We start from the raw sequence: 16,044 nt of genomic DNA on the forward strand, positions 1-16,044 counted from the left end.
TGCTTTAAGTGAAAGTCTACAAATCAAGTCAGTCTCTCATGCAAAAATTTATATACACCTTGCCATATACTCCTAGTTGCTCTCGCCCTAATGAGACAGCACACTCCGTCCTTCCACTCTCTATTTTTGTGTCCATTTGGCCAGCTTCTGACCCCCTCTGCCCTTTCATCTCCCCTCCAGACAGGAGCTGCCCACATAGTCTCATGTGTCTACTTGATCTAAGAAGTTCAGTCTTTACCAGTGTCATTTTCTATCCCATAGTCCAGTCCAACCCCTGTCTGAAGAGTTGGCTTTGGGAATGGTTCCTGTCTTGGGCTAACAGAAGGTCTGGGGACCATAACCTCCGGGGTCCTTCTAGTCTCAGTCAGATCATTAAGTCTGGTCTTTTTATGAGAATTTGGGGTCTGCATCCCACTGCTCTCCTGCTCCCTCAAGGGTTCTCTGTTGTGTTCCCTGTCAGGGCAGTCATCAGTTGTAGCCGGGCGCCATCTAGTTCTTCTGGTCTCGGACTGATGTACTCTCTGGTTTATGTGGCCCTTTCTGTCTCTTGGGCTCATAATTACCTTGTATCTTTGGTATTTTTCATTGTCCTTTGCTCCAGGTGGGTTGAGACCAATTGATGTGTCTTAGATGGCTGCTTGCCAGCGTTTAAGACCCTAGACGTCACTCTTCATAGTGGGATGCAGAATGTTTTCTTAATAGATTTTATTATGTCAATTGACTTAGATGTCCCCTGAAACCATGGTCCCCAAACCCCGCCCCTGCTACGCTGGCCTTTGAAGCATTCGGTTTATTCAGGAAACTGGTTTAGTCCAATTGTGCTGACCTCTCCTGTGTTGTGTGTTATTTTTCACTTCACCTAAAATAGCTCTTATCTACTATCTAATTGGAAACCCTGGTGGCGTAGTGCTTAAGTACTACGGCTGCTAACCAAAGGGTCGGCAGTTTGAATCCGCCAGGTGCTCCTTGGAAACTATAGGGCAGTTCTATTCTCTCTTATAGGGTCGCTATGAGTCAGAACTGGATTTTTAAGAATGTCTAGAAAATTAATAGAATCAGGGCTGGGGGAGGAAGCATTAAAGACAAAAGGAATGATGAATGCAATGGTATGAAGGTCTGAAAAAGCATTTTGTATATGGCCAAGTATAAGTATTTAGGTATGGCTGAACCATGAGAAGTATTGAAGAGGGAATGCACAGTTGTGGGGAGTCATCAATCAGATAATAGAGGACTTAGTGATACTAAACATTTAGAATCTGTCTGTAGGAAATTGGGAGCCACTAAAGGGTTTTAAGCTGGGAAAGGACAGATTCATGATTTACCTTTCAGAAAACTTATTCTGGCCCATTTCAAGAAGGCAGACTGAATGCTCACTAGGTTTTTGCTTTCCTTCACCAAGTTTATAGAAGTAATAGAAAAGTAAATATGTAGCCATGTATAGAAATAAGGAAGGGAACTCTTCGTGCATCAGAAACTGCAAAGAATTCCTGGAAGTAGGTAATACTGAGGGGGTCATACCCAGAGGTGGGGAAAACTAGGAGCAGGAAGGGTTCCAGAATAGTCAGTAGGTTGATTCATTAGCATCACTGCAACATGAGACAAGCAGGTGTGACCTCTGTACATTCTGACACAAATTTGGGCCATGCAGAAGACCTGTTTCCATGTGAGAACTCTGCATGTAGGAGCCTGGGTTTAGGAGACAGGAAAGCACCCTGGGTGACTGTCTATACCGATATCTAGAAGACCAGGCTCTTAGGCACCCTGTATGGTGGCATGAAAGCAGTATTAAATGAATAATGCTTCCCAAGTGAACTGTACCAAAAGAAGCCAGCAGAGTGTAACAGAATCTCCAAATGTTTCAGGAAAACCAACACCATGAAAGAAAACCAACAAACAAAAGAACTCAGGGTCAAGTAAAAAGTTAATAGGACAGAATTTTAAAATAAGTGTAGCTAATTTTTTTTTTTAATAATTCTAGAGATATAGGGAATTTATTATATCCTTGAAATAGAAATAAGTGGTTATAAAACAGGAGTAGACATTTGTTGTTATTGTTAGTTGCAGTTGATTTTGACTCATGACGATCCCATATGTGTAGAGTAGAACAGCTCCAGAGGGTTTTCAAGCTATGACCTTTTGGAAGCAGATTGCCAGGCCTGTCTTCCAAGGCACCTCTGGGTGGATTTAAACTGCCAGCCTTTCAGTTAGTAGACTAGTGCTTAACCATTTGCACCACCTGGGGACTCCTTAGGCAGTTGTTAAAAGAGTCAATTAGAAATCTAGGGAATAAAAAAATACATTTGTTGAAATGGAACAATCATTTTGGTGCCAGTGGAAGAATGGTTAGAATGTTGCACGATTAGACGCGGAGACAAGTGGCAAAAACGCCTTTTCCTTTCTTGCAAGCCCACAAATATGCAGGTTGGGAAAGTTCCCTTGTTTTCAATGTTAAGAGATGACTCTGTGTGTGTGTTTAAGATGTCTCATGAAATTACAGAATATATCTATAAAAAGAGCAAATATTATATCTGATAATCCAGTGATATAATGAGATCCTGAACTAGGGTAGCCACGTAGGAATAGAGCTGAGGAAATAAATATAAGAGATGTAAAAAATGTAGAATTAATAAGAACAGCGGGGTGTGGGAATGAAAGAGAAGAGGGAATCTAGAATATTACCAGGTTTCTGGTAGCAAATTCAAGAGTGAAAGCAGTTTTTTGGGGGTGGGGGTGGAGTGGGAGCAGGGATACCGCTATCTCACTTGGACATGTTGAGATTGATGTGCTTGTGAGACAGCCAGATGGAGAAGTGTTGTAGTCTGTTAGACTAGTAGATATATAGATTTGGAACTCAAATATTTGGGCTTGAACAAGATTTGCAAGTTATGTATGAGTGATAATGGTAGTGGATCTCACACTTATGTGTGAGATTGTGCAGGAAGAATGCACATACTGTGAGCAAGATGACCACTACCATTTGAGGGGTATGTGGAAGAAGAGGAGACAGCATAGGCAAGGGAGCACCCAACCCAGATCTGAGGGGAAGCAGAGATGGCTTTCTTGAAGAAGGAAAATCTGAGTTCAGACAAGAAGGCAGGAGAAAGAAGTGGAAAAGATTTCAGATTTGTTGAGTATATAGGGTATACAAAATGAGAGAATAGGATAGATGACACTGCAGTGTTAACTAGGGACAATATTGCACAGAACCTTGAAAGCGAAGTCAGGGCAGTTGGGCTTTATTCTGAGAGGAATGAGGAGCTATTGAAAGATTTTAATCCTGAAGATGTGACATGATCTGATTTGCCTGTTAGAAAGATTTCCCAGTCTGTAGTATGTAAAATGGATTAGAGCTAGGTTAACTGAACGTAAGGAGATGTGTTACAGTATTGCCTTGTTTATTCATTTGTTTATCCCAACAAATATTCTTAGATCAGAGGTAATGTTAGGATGGCTATGGTAGGATCATGGGATGGAGAGAAGTAGGTGGATTTGAGAAAGATTTAGACCTTGGTAGTTGGATGTTAGAGAGATATAGAGGGTAGAGCAAACGTGAACCTAAATTTCTGACTTTTCCAGATAGGTAGATGATGATGACGCTATTCACTAAAAGGAACCCTGAAGGCAAAGATTAGGAAGGCTAATGAGTTCAGTTTGAGGTGCCTGTAAACACTTAAGTTGAGATTCAGTGGGTTTTAGATAAGTGGGTTTGAACCATAGGAGAGAGATCTGGGCTGGAGAGAGTGATTTAGAAAGTAACTAAAGTCATGGATATTAAAGGTCACTCGGGTAGAGGGAGAAGAGGTGATCAAGGTCAAAGTCCTTAGAAACGCATACATCTAAAATGAGGATTCTGTTAACAAGACTTTCAGAAGGAACGACCAAAGAAGTAGGACAAAATTTAGAAGAGTGTGGGCTAACAATTCTAAAGCCAGTGTACATGTATGTTGGAATTAAACAAGTAAGTGAATGTACGAGGTATGGCTAGAATGAACTATGTGGTACTGGATTAGAGTTGGAGACATCAATATGAACGCGTGTTTAGCTTAATATAGATATGGATAAAGAAATAATTATAGATATGTATGTATACGGGAACCCTGACGGCGTGGTGGTTAAGAGCTGTGGCTGCTAACCAAAAGGCTGGCAGTTTGAATCCACCAGGCGCTCCTTAGAAACTGGGGAGTTCTACTTTGTCCCGTAGGGTCGTTGTAAGTCAGAATTGACTCAACGGCAATGGGTTTTTTTTTTTTTTTGGTTTATGTATGTATACATGACTTAGTATACATACATATATTTTCTAGTTTTGTCTGCTGAGAGGGCCTAGAAGCAGTAACACCCCAGTAGCACTGAGCACACTTAACACTCAGATCTTGGTATCTAATTGCATTGTTCAATAATGGCTCCTTGGAAAATGACTGATGCTAAGGCTGGGGCAGGAAATATGTAAGATAAGCCTGGAATATCTTGTAGTTCCAGAAAGTTGGGAAGTACTCAAAATCCCAAAGAATAGGAGCTTAGCAAAAGAATAGAGGTACTAAACTGAAAGAACACCCATTGGCAAAAGCTGTAACAATTTGAGCAACAAAATAAATGACAGTATTGGATTATATTCCTGAGTCCATACTGATTGTTGTTGTTAGGTGCCATTGAGTTGGTTCCAACTCATAGCGGCCCTGTGTACAGCAGAACAAATCATGGCCCGGTCCTGTACCATCCTAGCAGTTGTTATGCTTGTGGCTGTTGTTGCAGCCACTGTGTCAGTCCATCTCATTGAGGGCCTTCCCCTTTTTCGCTCACCCTCTACTTTGCCAAGCATGACGTCCTTCTCCAGGGACTGATCCCTCTTGGCAACATGTCCAAAGTATGTGAGATGGAGTCTCGCCATTCTTGCTTCTAAGGAGCATTCTGGTTGTACTTCTTCCAAGACAGATCTGTTCGTTCTTTGGCAGTCCGTGGTATATTCAGTATTCTTCGCCAGCACCGCAATTCAAAGGCACCAGTTCTTCTTTGGTCTTCCTTATTCATCGCCCAGCTTTTGCATACATATGAGATGATTGAAAAGACCATGGCTTGGGCCAGGCACACCTTGGTCTTCAGGGTGTCATATTTTCTTTTCAATACTTTAAAGAGGTCTTTTGCAGCAGATATGCCCAGTGCAAATACTGATTATAATTATACTGATTAGAGCATTTAATTATTCAGTAAATGATTGCACACATAAATGGGGTAGAAGAAACAAATCTCCCATACAAAAAAATCTAAATAATTTATGCAGATATTTCCTCAAGGAGGTAGAACTCTCCACTTTTAAAAAAATATTTATTTTGTTGTTGTTGAGAATACACACAGCAAAACACGCCAATTCAACAGTTTCTACATGTACCATTTAGTGACATTGATTGCATTCTTTGAATTGTGCAATCATCCTCAGCCTCTTCTGAGTTGTTCATCCCCCAATTATTAACACAAATTCATTGCCCCCTAAGCTTCCACTCTAATCTTTCAAGTTGCTGTTGTCACTTTGATCCCATACAGATAGTTCCTAAAAGAGCATAATGCTTGGGGCAAACAATTTTTATTATTTAAGCTAAACTGTTGTTTGGTTTTAAGAAGACTTCGGGGGATATTTTTGGCTTAAGGTTTAAAGAGTATCTCAGGGCAATAGTTTCATGGATTCATCCAACCCGTATGCTCTAGGAGGTCTAGAGTCCATTAGAATTTGATATTCTGTTCTACATTTTCCCCCTTTTGATCAAGATTCTTTTATAGAACCTTTAGCTCAAAATGTTCAGTAATGGTAGCTCCTTCTTCCACTATTGCTCCAGGTGAATAAAGACCAGTTGTTGTGCCTTGGATGGCTGCTTGGGAGCTTTTAAGACCCCAGGCACTATGCACCAAACTAGGAGGTAGAACAGAAGCACTAAACATGTTACTAGGCCAGTTAGCTGGGATGCCCCAGGAAACCATGACCCTAAATCTCCAAACGAAGAGACCAAATCCCATGAGGTTTTTGGATGTACATAACCAGCCTCAGAAGACTACTCTTTAAAAAAAATTTTTTTTTTGTCATTACTGTAAATAATACCGATTACACAGCTTTTGCCAATTCAACTTTTTACAGGCGTACAACTTATTGACAGCAGTTACCGTAATCGGCTGTGTAACCCTATCCTTAATCAATGCAATATTTCCATCACCATTAACTCCCCCTTTTCCCCTTCCCCTCTCCACCCCTGATAACCACTAATAAACTTTGTTCTCAGTACATTTGCCTTTTCATATAAGCGAGGTCATAAAATATTTGTCCTTTTGTGGTTGAGTTATTTCACTCAGCATAGTGTCTTCCAGCTCCATCCATACTGTAGCATGTGTCAAGACTTCATTTCTCCTGTGGCTGTGTAGTATTCCACTGTTTCTATGTACCACATTTTGTTTCCATTCATCTGTTGGTGGGCATTTAGGTTGTTTGCACCTTTTTGCTGTTGTGAATAGTGGTACAGTGAAGATTGGTGTTCAGGTCTCTGTTTGAGTCTCTGCTTTCAAGTCTTTTGAGTATATACCTAGAAGTAAAATTGCTGGGAGCCCTGGTGGCACAGTAGTTAAGAGCTCGGCTGCTAACTGAAAGGTTGGCAGTTCAAATCCACCTGCCATTCGTTGGAAACCCTATGGGGCAGTTCTGCTCTGTGCTATAGGGTCATTATGAATTGGAATTGACAGCAGTGGGTTTGGTATTTTTTGATTTATGGCTATCGTTGAAGAGGGGGGATAAATTTCTAAGTAGATAAATAAGAAAAGAAATGACAAAGGCAATGATGAACAAATCTGGCCACCTAAAACTAAAAACATCTATATTAAAGGTCAGTAATAAGCTGAGAAAATGTTAAAAGTGAAAGTAATAGCATTTTAACAACTTGAACAACTCAGACAAATGTTTAAGGAAAATATGAAGCCCCTACCTCACCCCATCCCCAATAGGACTAGAAGAGGGAAAGTGGCAAAAGTTTGGAAAGAAGGGCAGTATGAATAATGGGAAAAGGACCCAATCGATGACATGTGAAAGGGTTGCTGGGCAGCATTCAGTGCCTGGCTAGGTTTGAAGACTATAAAAATGTTTGTGGGAAGGCGTCATACCTCCTCATCTAACTTCATGACAGGAAGGAGAGAGAATTAAGATGAACTTCAGCCCAAGTCTGATTCCTAGGAAGCAAAGGTCAAACATACCTCCTCTCTCCAATCTTTTTATGATTCTAACACCAGCCGCCCCTTCCACGATCCTCTCTACTTTTCTGCCGGGTTCGATAATTCATTGCAGTGGCCACAGAACTCACAGACCATACTCATAGTTATGGGGTTTATTAGGGAAGTACCAGGTTACAACTCGGGATCAGAATCAGGAAGCATATAGAGAAAGTTGCCTTCTTCAGTGTAGGACAGCTCTCTCAGCTCCTCTCATCTGTTCAGGGCTCCTCTCTACCCCTGAGGATAGGCTCCTCTCAGCCCCCTCAGGATAGGTCTCCTCTCTTGGCCCTTGGCCCTCAGCCCTTGGTCTTCGGCCCTCAGCCCTTGGCCTGGCCTCTGCCCAGCTCGGGCAAGTGCTACAAAGCTCCTTTAGCTTTGCCGATAAGTGTTCGTAGGCACCCCACTCTGCCAGGAATTTCCCTGCCTGAAGGTGCTCAGCTCTCTCACTCTGTGGGTCAGCGGGCCTAGCTCCTCTGAAGTGCCTGGAGGTACCCCAGTCCTCCAACAACCCTCCTGCCTAGAGGCACTCAGCTCTCTCACTCTGTGGGTCTGCATATCCATCCACTGTTAATCACCTTGCTTGGTAGGCTAGGAAGCCTATTGTGCAGTCTCGTGTCTGTCTCCTGGTTCTGCTCCTGCTGTTTCTCTGACACGCTTGCCACTGCTTCTTGCCATCTAGTGCCTGCTTTGGTGTTACAGCTCTTTCCACATCCCGTGTCTGGGAAGTTCTCAGAGCAGGGACTCTGGGTTCAAAAGACGTGCTCCACTTCTAGCTCTTCTTGCTGGTATTGAGGTGCCCCCTTCCTGCCTCTGGGATGGCTCATTTTAAACCTAGTAGGGTGGCAAAACTGACCAATCCACTCGTTAGGGTTCCATATACCTTATTTGCATGGTCTCACCCCTGCAAGGATTTCATGCGCCTTATTTGTGTTGTTAGAAAGCTTTCCAATCCCCTTGGTGGGCCACAGGCATCTTATTTGCATAGTCACACCCAATCATTTTATGGGAGTTGCAAGACCATGGTGAGAAAGGCTATATAAAAGTGATTTATCACACCACAAAGACTATAACATTTTAGCCCAGTCGCTGGCAAATGACATCATGTTTGGTAGAGTGTCAATGAAAACAAGGGAAGCCATCAATGAGATGAATTGACACGATAGCCACAACAGTGGACTCAAGCTTACCAATGATCTTGAAGGTGGCAGAGGACCGGCAAGATTTTGTTCATTATACATGAGGTTGCCATGAGTTGGAGTTGACTCAATGGCAAGTAACAACAATATTATAGCAGGATCAATGCACATAGTTGTATGATTTTTCTCTAGCAGGTAATTGGGTTGATCCAGGGTTGGGAGTTTTAAGGGTGGTGACGTGAAAGGAAGAAAGTAGCATAGTAGGTGAACAGATATCTTGGGAGACAGCCAAGATTTTGAGACAGAGATCACAGGAGACTGGAGTGGTGAAAGGGCATTATGGGGTAAAGGACCTAGTTTTACCCTAAGTAAGGTGGCCTTTGTCCTTAATTCTGGAGAGTTAACCGTTGGAGTAATTGGGGTGCCTTGGTCTGGTACTTTCAGGCCACACCTGAGAATTTGTGCTGGTGAGTAGGGACTGGCCAGATCAGAAAAGACTCACCTAGGAGGCTCATAATGCCTAGTCTCAGGAGGCATGATTTAGCCTATTATGCAGGACTGACCAGTAAAAGTCCCGAAGACAGAGGCTCAGGGAGCTGCTTTGCTGACGAGAACATTTGCTTTCAGGAGGGTAGCGTGTCCATTGGGACATGGAAGGTCCACATTGGGAGCCCTCCCAGACTCTCACTATATGTCTCTTTGTTTATATCCTTTTGGGCTATAAGAAATCTGTAGTCGTAATTCTGGTATCAAAACCAGAAACCAAACCCACTGTCGTCGAGTCGATTCTGACTCAAAGCAACCCTATAGGACTGAGTAGAACTGCCCCACAGAGTTTCCAAGGAGCGCCTGGCAGATTCGAACTGCCGAATTCTTGGTTAGCTGCCTTAACACTTAACCACTGTGCCACAAGGGTTTCCAATTATGGTACACTCTCCGTGAATTCTGTGAGTTGTCCCAGTGAATTAGCAAACCCAGAGGAACAGTGGGAGCCAGCAGGTCTTGAACTTGCAGCTGGTATCCTGAAGGGATAGTGGGAAACCAGCCCCAGATTTGTAGCTGGCAGGTTAGAAGATTGGGATGTCGTGAGGACTCCCCAGACTTGCAGCTGGCATCTGTCTATTTGGCATCCTGAAGGATGGTGACTTTTTAATTTTTGAGCAAGGAGGTGGCAAGGAGGATGGAGAAGTGGGAATGTGAGGACTGAATCAGTCCACATTTTGGGGATTGGATTCATACTGATCCTTACTCACAAGCAGTTAGAAAGGATTGAGTCTGGACTGAGGTTAGAAAAAATATAGTCAGGGTGGGATATTGAATGACCTTGACAAAGAGAAGAAGAAGGTAGTACAGCCAGATTGCCCTGAGCCTCAGAGAAGGAAGGGGATTGCTTGTGAGTTAGGGTCTGAAGGTGTCACTTTGAAGAAAGTCGATCCCACTGCCTTTGCCTTCACTGTGGTTTTTTTTCAAGAGCCAGATTTAGGGCCAGTGGTTCAAAGGAGTGTTTGGTGATGAGGTTGAGGATGTTGAAGTAATTTGTTTTACTATGTTATGAGAGGTTCCAGGGATCCCTGTGGAAAAAGTTGGAAGGTTGGACAGCCGTGAGGAACGAATGAAATGGGTGAGAAACTATAGAGAGCACTGTAAGTGTGAAAATAAGAGAGAATGTAGTTGGCCTGAATGAGTTGTGTTTTGAATAAAGCCCACAGGTGACAGGCATTGGAGCCACAGGTAGAAATGACTAATCCAAGATTCTGAACTGACCTGTAGTAAAATGATTCTCTTTGAGGACTGATTCACTGTCTGTGTGATCTAAAGAGAATATATGTAAAAAGGTTAACCCTGGGTGGTAGTGGGTACTTAAAGCAATTAGGCTATCAGTAGTGAAAGCCAGTAGGGCTCACATTTCTTCAGAAGTCAGATATCTGCAAAGACCCCACTGTTTGAAGTTAGCTTTGAGGTAAAATGGGAAGATTCAGCACTATATCACTAAAAAAAAAAAAAAAAAAATTTTTTTTTTTTTTACTGGTTAAGTAAAATCTAGTTGGTAATATCCCACTGCTAGTGATCTTTATCATATTTTTTTTTAGTGATCTGTATCATAGAGATAGCTTCTGCTAGGAATCTTGTTTCCTCCTGCTGTTCCATTTTACCTAAAACTGGGTACTGAAGCCACTGCTGCTGCTGTGACTCAGGCAGCTCTGACGAGTAAGCTAATAGTTACTGGGCCCCTTTTTTCCTTGGGGTACGAATGCAGCCTCCATTTTGCTGTGTACCTCCTCTGGGGATCTGAACCTTTTTTAAAGCCAGTAATTAATTACCTCTTATTGACTTTATTTATCTGTTATGGCTTATGGATCAGTGAAGAAAATCTTTAACTTCATTTTTTCTTAAATCTGTAGTAACCTGTAATAATGCCTAGAATGGGGATTGGCATTGCTTAAACAACTAACACAGCTGTATACGAATCTTTACATGCTTATAGTGAAATGCGTTATAGTACCTAAAGTATGGAATGTTTTCAGTGTACTAAATGTGTCTTCTTTCTCCTATTTTAGATCTGTCCATACTAGTGGAAATGTAACTGGAACTAGCTCTGATGATAAAAACCAAGGACCATCAGGCAAGATCATGCAGTAGGAATCGTTGCTTCCAAATGAAGTCACCAACATTTAGAATTTCTACTTATTCTAAGGTATTTGAGGTGAAATTTTATTCCTTGCTAGTCATTTTGTAATACTGTTTTCTATGAGTTTTGTTAAGTTTCTGTATGTTAGAATGATTGGCTTTTCAAAAAGTTAACCTTTCCTACCCCATTCCAAAAAGGGGGAAATCATCCACATTTTTGAGGAAAAATTAGTAAAGCATGTTGTTATGTATTGAATTGTGCCCCCCCAAAATATGTGTTGTAAATCCTAACCTCTATGCCTGTGTCTATAATCCTATTTTGGGAATGGGTTCTCTTTGTTATGTTAATGAGGCAGGATTTTGAGATATAAAAGAGATTAAACAAGGAGCAAAGCAGAGTTGAGGTAAGAGAGATGCCAGGATACATGGAGATCTCCAAGGAACCAGGGAACAGAAGAAACAAGGGCCTCCCTCCAGAGCTGGCAGAGTGAAAGCCTTCCCCTAGTGCTAGTTCACTGAATTTGGACTTCTAGCCTACTAACCAAAAAAATACCAAACCCAGTGCCGTCGAGTAGATTCCGACTCATAGCGACCCTATAGGACAGAGTAGAACCCGTAGAGTTTCCAAGGAGCACCTGGTGGATTCGAACTGCCGACCCTTTGGTTAGCAGCCGTAGCACTTAACCACTACGCCACCAGGGTTTCCTAGCCTACTACTAAGCTGTTAAAGCCACCAGCTTATGGTATTTCTGTTGTAGTAGCACTGGATAACGAAGACACATGTCAAGTATAAGAAATACACTGAGTGCAGATTAAGATTCACCAAACTATCTGTGTTAGAAGAGCTAGAGTAAAATGTCAGTTAATTTTAAAATTTTTGTCACGACCATTTGAGATGAGAGGCAGAATTCAATGCTCTAACAGTCTCCTCACATGATACGGAAGAGTTGACTGTCCTTCAGTTTGGATTGGAAACCTTTTTTCTTAAACTCATTGTTAAAGTTTTTTTTTCTTTTCATAAGAAGTGTCACGTTGATTCCTCCTAGACTGTCCCTGAAGGACCTTTGGGATCTGATGGATTGGTTTTACTTGGACTGGAAAAGTGAGATATATAATTAAAGAATGAAGTGACACTTGCAAATCATGGGGTGGATCCCAACTTTAAAGACTGCATAAGATAATTAAAAGCAAAAAGGAAATGTATTATCAGCAGAAAACAAAAACAACAGCCCTGTATTTTTCTGAAATACACAGGAGTGAGGGTAGAGTGAGTTAGTGCTTATTTAGAAACAAAACACTTTCTTTTTTCTTTTTAATTTTTATTGTGCTTTAAGTGAAAGTTTACAAACCAAGTCGGTATCTAATACAAAAACTTATGTACACCTTGCTGTATACTCCTAGTTGCTCTCCCTCTAATGAGACGGCACACTCCTTCCCTCCACTCTCTTTTTTCGTAACCATTCAGCCAGCTTCTGCCACCCTCTACACTCTCATCTCTTCTCTAGACAGGAGCTGCCCACGTAGTGTCATCTGTCTGCTTGATCCAAGGAGCTCACTCTTCACCAATATCATTTTCTATCCCTTAGTCCAGTCCAGTCCCTGTCTGAAGAGTTGGCTTTGGGAATGGTTCCTGTCTTGGGCTAACAGAAGGTCTGGGGACCATGACCTCTGGGGTCCTTCTAGTCTCAGTCAGACCATTAAGTCTGGTCTTTTTATGAGAATTTGGGGTCTGCATCCCACTGTTCTCCTGCTCCCTCAAGGGTTCTCTGTTGTGTTTCCTGTCAGGGCAGTCATCAGTTGTAGCCGGGCACCATCTAGTTCTTCTGGTCTCGGACTGATGTACTCTCTGGTTTATGTGGCCCTTTCTGTCTCTTGGGCTCATAATTACCTTGTATCTTTGGTATTCTTCATTCTCCTTTGCTCCAGGTGGGTTGAGACCAATTGATGCATCTTCAATGGCCACTTGCTAGCGTTTAAGACCCCAGATACCACTCTCCAAAGTGGGATGCAGAATGTTTTCTTAATAGATTTTATTATGTCAGTTGACTTAGATGTCCCCTGAAACCATGGTCCCCAAACCCCGCCCCTGCTACGCTGGCCTTCCAAGCATTCAGTTAAAAACAAAATACTTTTTAACCACTTCTTTCCAAATAGGCATAAAGTATGAAAAGGTAATTGCTTAAGGGGATAGGCCAAAGTTGGCTGATTTCACTGTGTATGTTATAGAAGTTTGTAAATAATATCTTGCTAGAATATAGAGAAAGTGAAAATCTGAGAAAAAATATATCAGTTATTACTAGCATCCTTAATTTCATGTTGTTCTATTTTGGAAGAAGAATATGTAAAGCAGTAAATTCCAAAATAATAAGAATTCGTGATACAGGAAAATCCTAGAAGTGCCTCATTTAGAGTAAATGGGGATGGTATAATTGAGCTGTCTTTGCCAAAGAAAAGCTACCTCAAATAAAGAAGCAGATGAAAAAGAGTTAGATTGCTCTCATGAGAAGTTTTAAAACTTCTCTGGCAATTACAAGCTTTTTTTTTTGTATTTTTTTGAATTAAATGGTAATGATCATTAAATACATAGTTTGTTATATTATCAGAACCATTTTGCTTATGCTATTAAATATGTCCATCCTTCATATTTTCATTTAAGTACATTAGTTGAATGTCCAAACTTTGCAAATAATGATTCTAATATATGGCAGAGTTATAGATGAAGCTGAAGACCTCTTTCATTCAAAATGTTTACACTGGCCCGTTGTTAAGTGCCATTGAGTCGCTTCCGACTCATAGTGACCCTGTGTACAACAGAGCAAAACACCACCTGGTCCTGCACCATCCTCGCAGTGTTCCGCTGCTATTCATAAGATTTTCACTGGCAGTTTTTTAAGAAGTAGATCGCCAGGTCCTTTTGTCCTAGGCTGTGCTAGTCTGTAATCTCTGCTGAAACCTATCCACCTTGGGTGACCCTGTGGGTATTTGAAATACCGGTGGCATAGCTTCCAGCATCACAGCAACACGCAAGCTACCACAGTACAACAAACGGACAGACGAGCGGTGGTTTAGTCTAGCCTAGGAAGCCTAAATGCAGTCATCTTAAACAATTTAAAAGCAGTCATGAAACGAGCAGTAAAATAATGATAGTTTAGAATCCCTTCCTAAGTAATGTAGTTCTGTATTCAGACTTCAACAAAAGTAAAGATTAGGGAATAGAACTTTCTGATCAATTGAATTTGCTCATTAATTGGTTGTGGTTGTTAACTCTTTATGGTTCTACTTGTAAAGGCAATCTAAATTAGATTGCTTAAATTCTTAAATTAGAAATTTCTAATTCATCTATTTCTTATTATCTCCCCACTCTTTTGCAAGTTCTCACAGGGTGATATCCCATATTAAAAATTGTCATTTCTCTTTTTTGAAAATGAAGAAGAGTGCAGATCTCACAAAGTTGTACTCAGAAGTTTTATATAATACATTTTGACAAAAAAATTTTTTTTGGTGATTTCCTTGAGAACCCATTGCCATCAAGTCGATTCTGGCTCATAGTGACCCTATATGACATAGTAGAACTGTGCCATATGGTTTCCACGGAGCAGCTGGTGGATTTGAAATGCTGACCTTTTGGTTAGTAGCCAAATTTAGCCACTGCACTTGGGATTTTGTTGTTTTGGGGAGGATTAAAACACAGCAAAATCAGTACTTGAGTTATGCCATAAAACATTTGTAAAGTTACATGTCTTGGATTACAGTTTGCATTAAGTTAAAATGGTATCTTTTAAAAATACTTTATTTGAACTCAAGAAAACGTTTGAAAACAAACTTCTGAAAGATATATTAAAGGAGCAGGTGTTAGCTAGTGACTTGTTACAGTTTGTCTGTACTGTGATGGAAAGAGCACAAACTTTGGCTCTTCTACTTTTTGTGCTTCCTTGGGGAAATGGATTAATATTTCTCTTTCCTTTTCTATAATACTTAATTCATAGCCATGTGATAACTAAGTTAAATATGTAAAATAATGCTTTACAGTGTGAAATTAATGAATGTTCTTTCTAAAAACAGAGAAGACCATACTATAGAAGCATCCTTCACAGTTACTCTTCTCATAGCAAAAAGCAGGTCAACTCACATCACTACTGAGGAGCTTGTAAAACCAGTTTTAAAGTTAATGACAAATATTATGCTTGGAAAGAAAGTAAAATGAGCTTTTGGCAAAAATCCCTTATCAAAGGCATACCATCTGGAAAAGCAATTACCGTCATATGCGCATGCTAGCAGATACTTTGTTTTCCAGTTGGATGAAAGCACTGATTTGCAGAGGGCATACCAGCGCTTGACATAGGTGTGTTACTGTTTATCATTGAAAAATCCATACTACAGGAGAAGAGCTTTTTGTTATTGTTTTAGTTGTTCTGTTGTTGGTGATGGTTGGTTTTTCAAGAAGTTGTAGCCTTGAAAAAGTTGCATTGGTTCCTTCTAATCAAAGCATCAACAACAAGGAAAAAGTACACTTCCTTTGTGAGTAAAAGAGGTTGTATTGGGATTATCAATCCATATCCTGCTTTATTCAGAGAAACGAATTGGCATTCGATGTGTGATTCGTGATTGTGGTATAGTGTTGAAGAAAATAGTAAAAATTGTGACTGTAAACAATTTTTTGGCCATTAAAGCTGTCTTTTTGGAGTTTTGTGAAGAAATGGTTGGCAACTATGTTGTTAGTTGCTGTGGGGTTGCCTCCCATTCATGGAGACATTACGTGTAATAGAATGAAACATTGCCTGGCCCTGTGCTGTCTTCATGATTGTTAGTATGTTTGAGTCCATTGTTGTGGATGGACTTTTTGTCAATCAATTGTATTTTGAGCGCCTTCCAGCCTGGGGGCTCCTCTTCCATCACTATAAAAAAACCAAAACCAAACTCGTTGCCGTCAAGTCGATTCTGACTCACGGCTACACTATGGGACAGGGTAGAACTGCCCCATAGGATTTCCAAGGAGCGACTGGTGGATTTGAACTGACAACCTTTTGGTTCGCAGCTGAGC

At 41.0% G+C, this 16,044-nt stretch overlaps 1 protein-coding gene across 8 annotated transcripts in view; it reads left to right on the forward strand.

Annotated features, from left to right (window-relative positions):
* Positions 1-16,044, forward strand: part of NCOA1 (nuclear receptor coactivator 1) — a 277,613-nt gene that overhangs the window by 34,181 nt on the left and 227,388 nt on the right. For 7 of the 8 annotated variants that reach the window (XM_049902739.1, XM_049902743.1, XM_049902744.1 and 4 more), the window contains exon 2: positions 10,934-11,070. The gene's annotated coding sequence lies outside the window, so the exon portion shown is untranslated. Of the gene's footprint in view, positions 1-10,933; positions 11,080-16,044 lie in introns of all 8 variants that reach the window. The other variant, XM_049902741.1, reaches the window with a different exon arrangement.

This window comes from Elephas maximus, chromosome 12 (genome assembly GCF_024166365.1).
Source record: "Elephas maximus indicus isolate mEleMax1 chromosome 12, mEleMax1 primary haplotype, whole genome shotgun sequence".
Taxonomy (NCBI): domain Eukaryota; kingdom Metazoa; phylum Chordata; class Mammalia; order Proboscidea; family Elephantidae; genus Elephas; species Elephas maximus.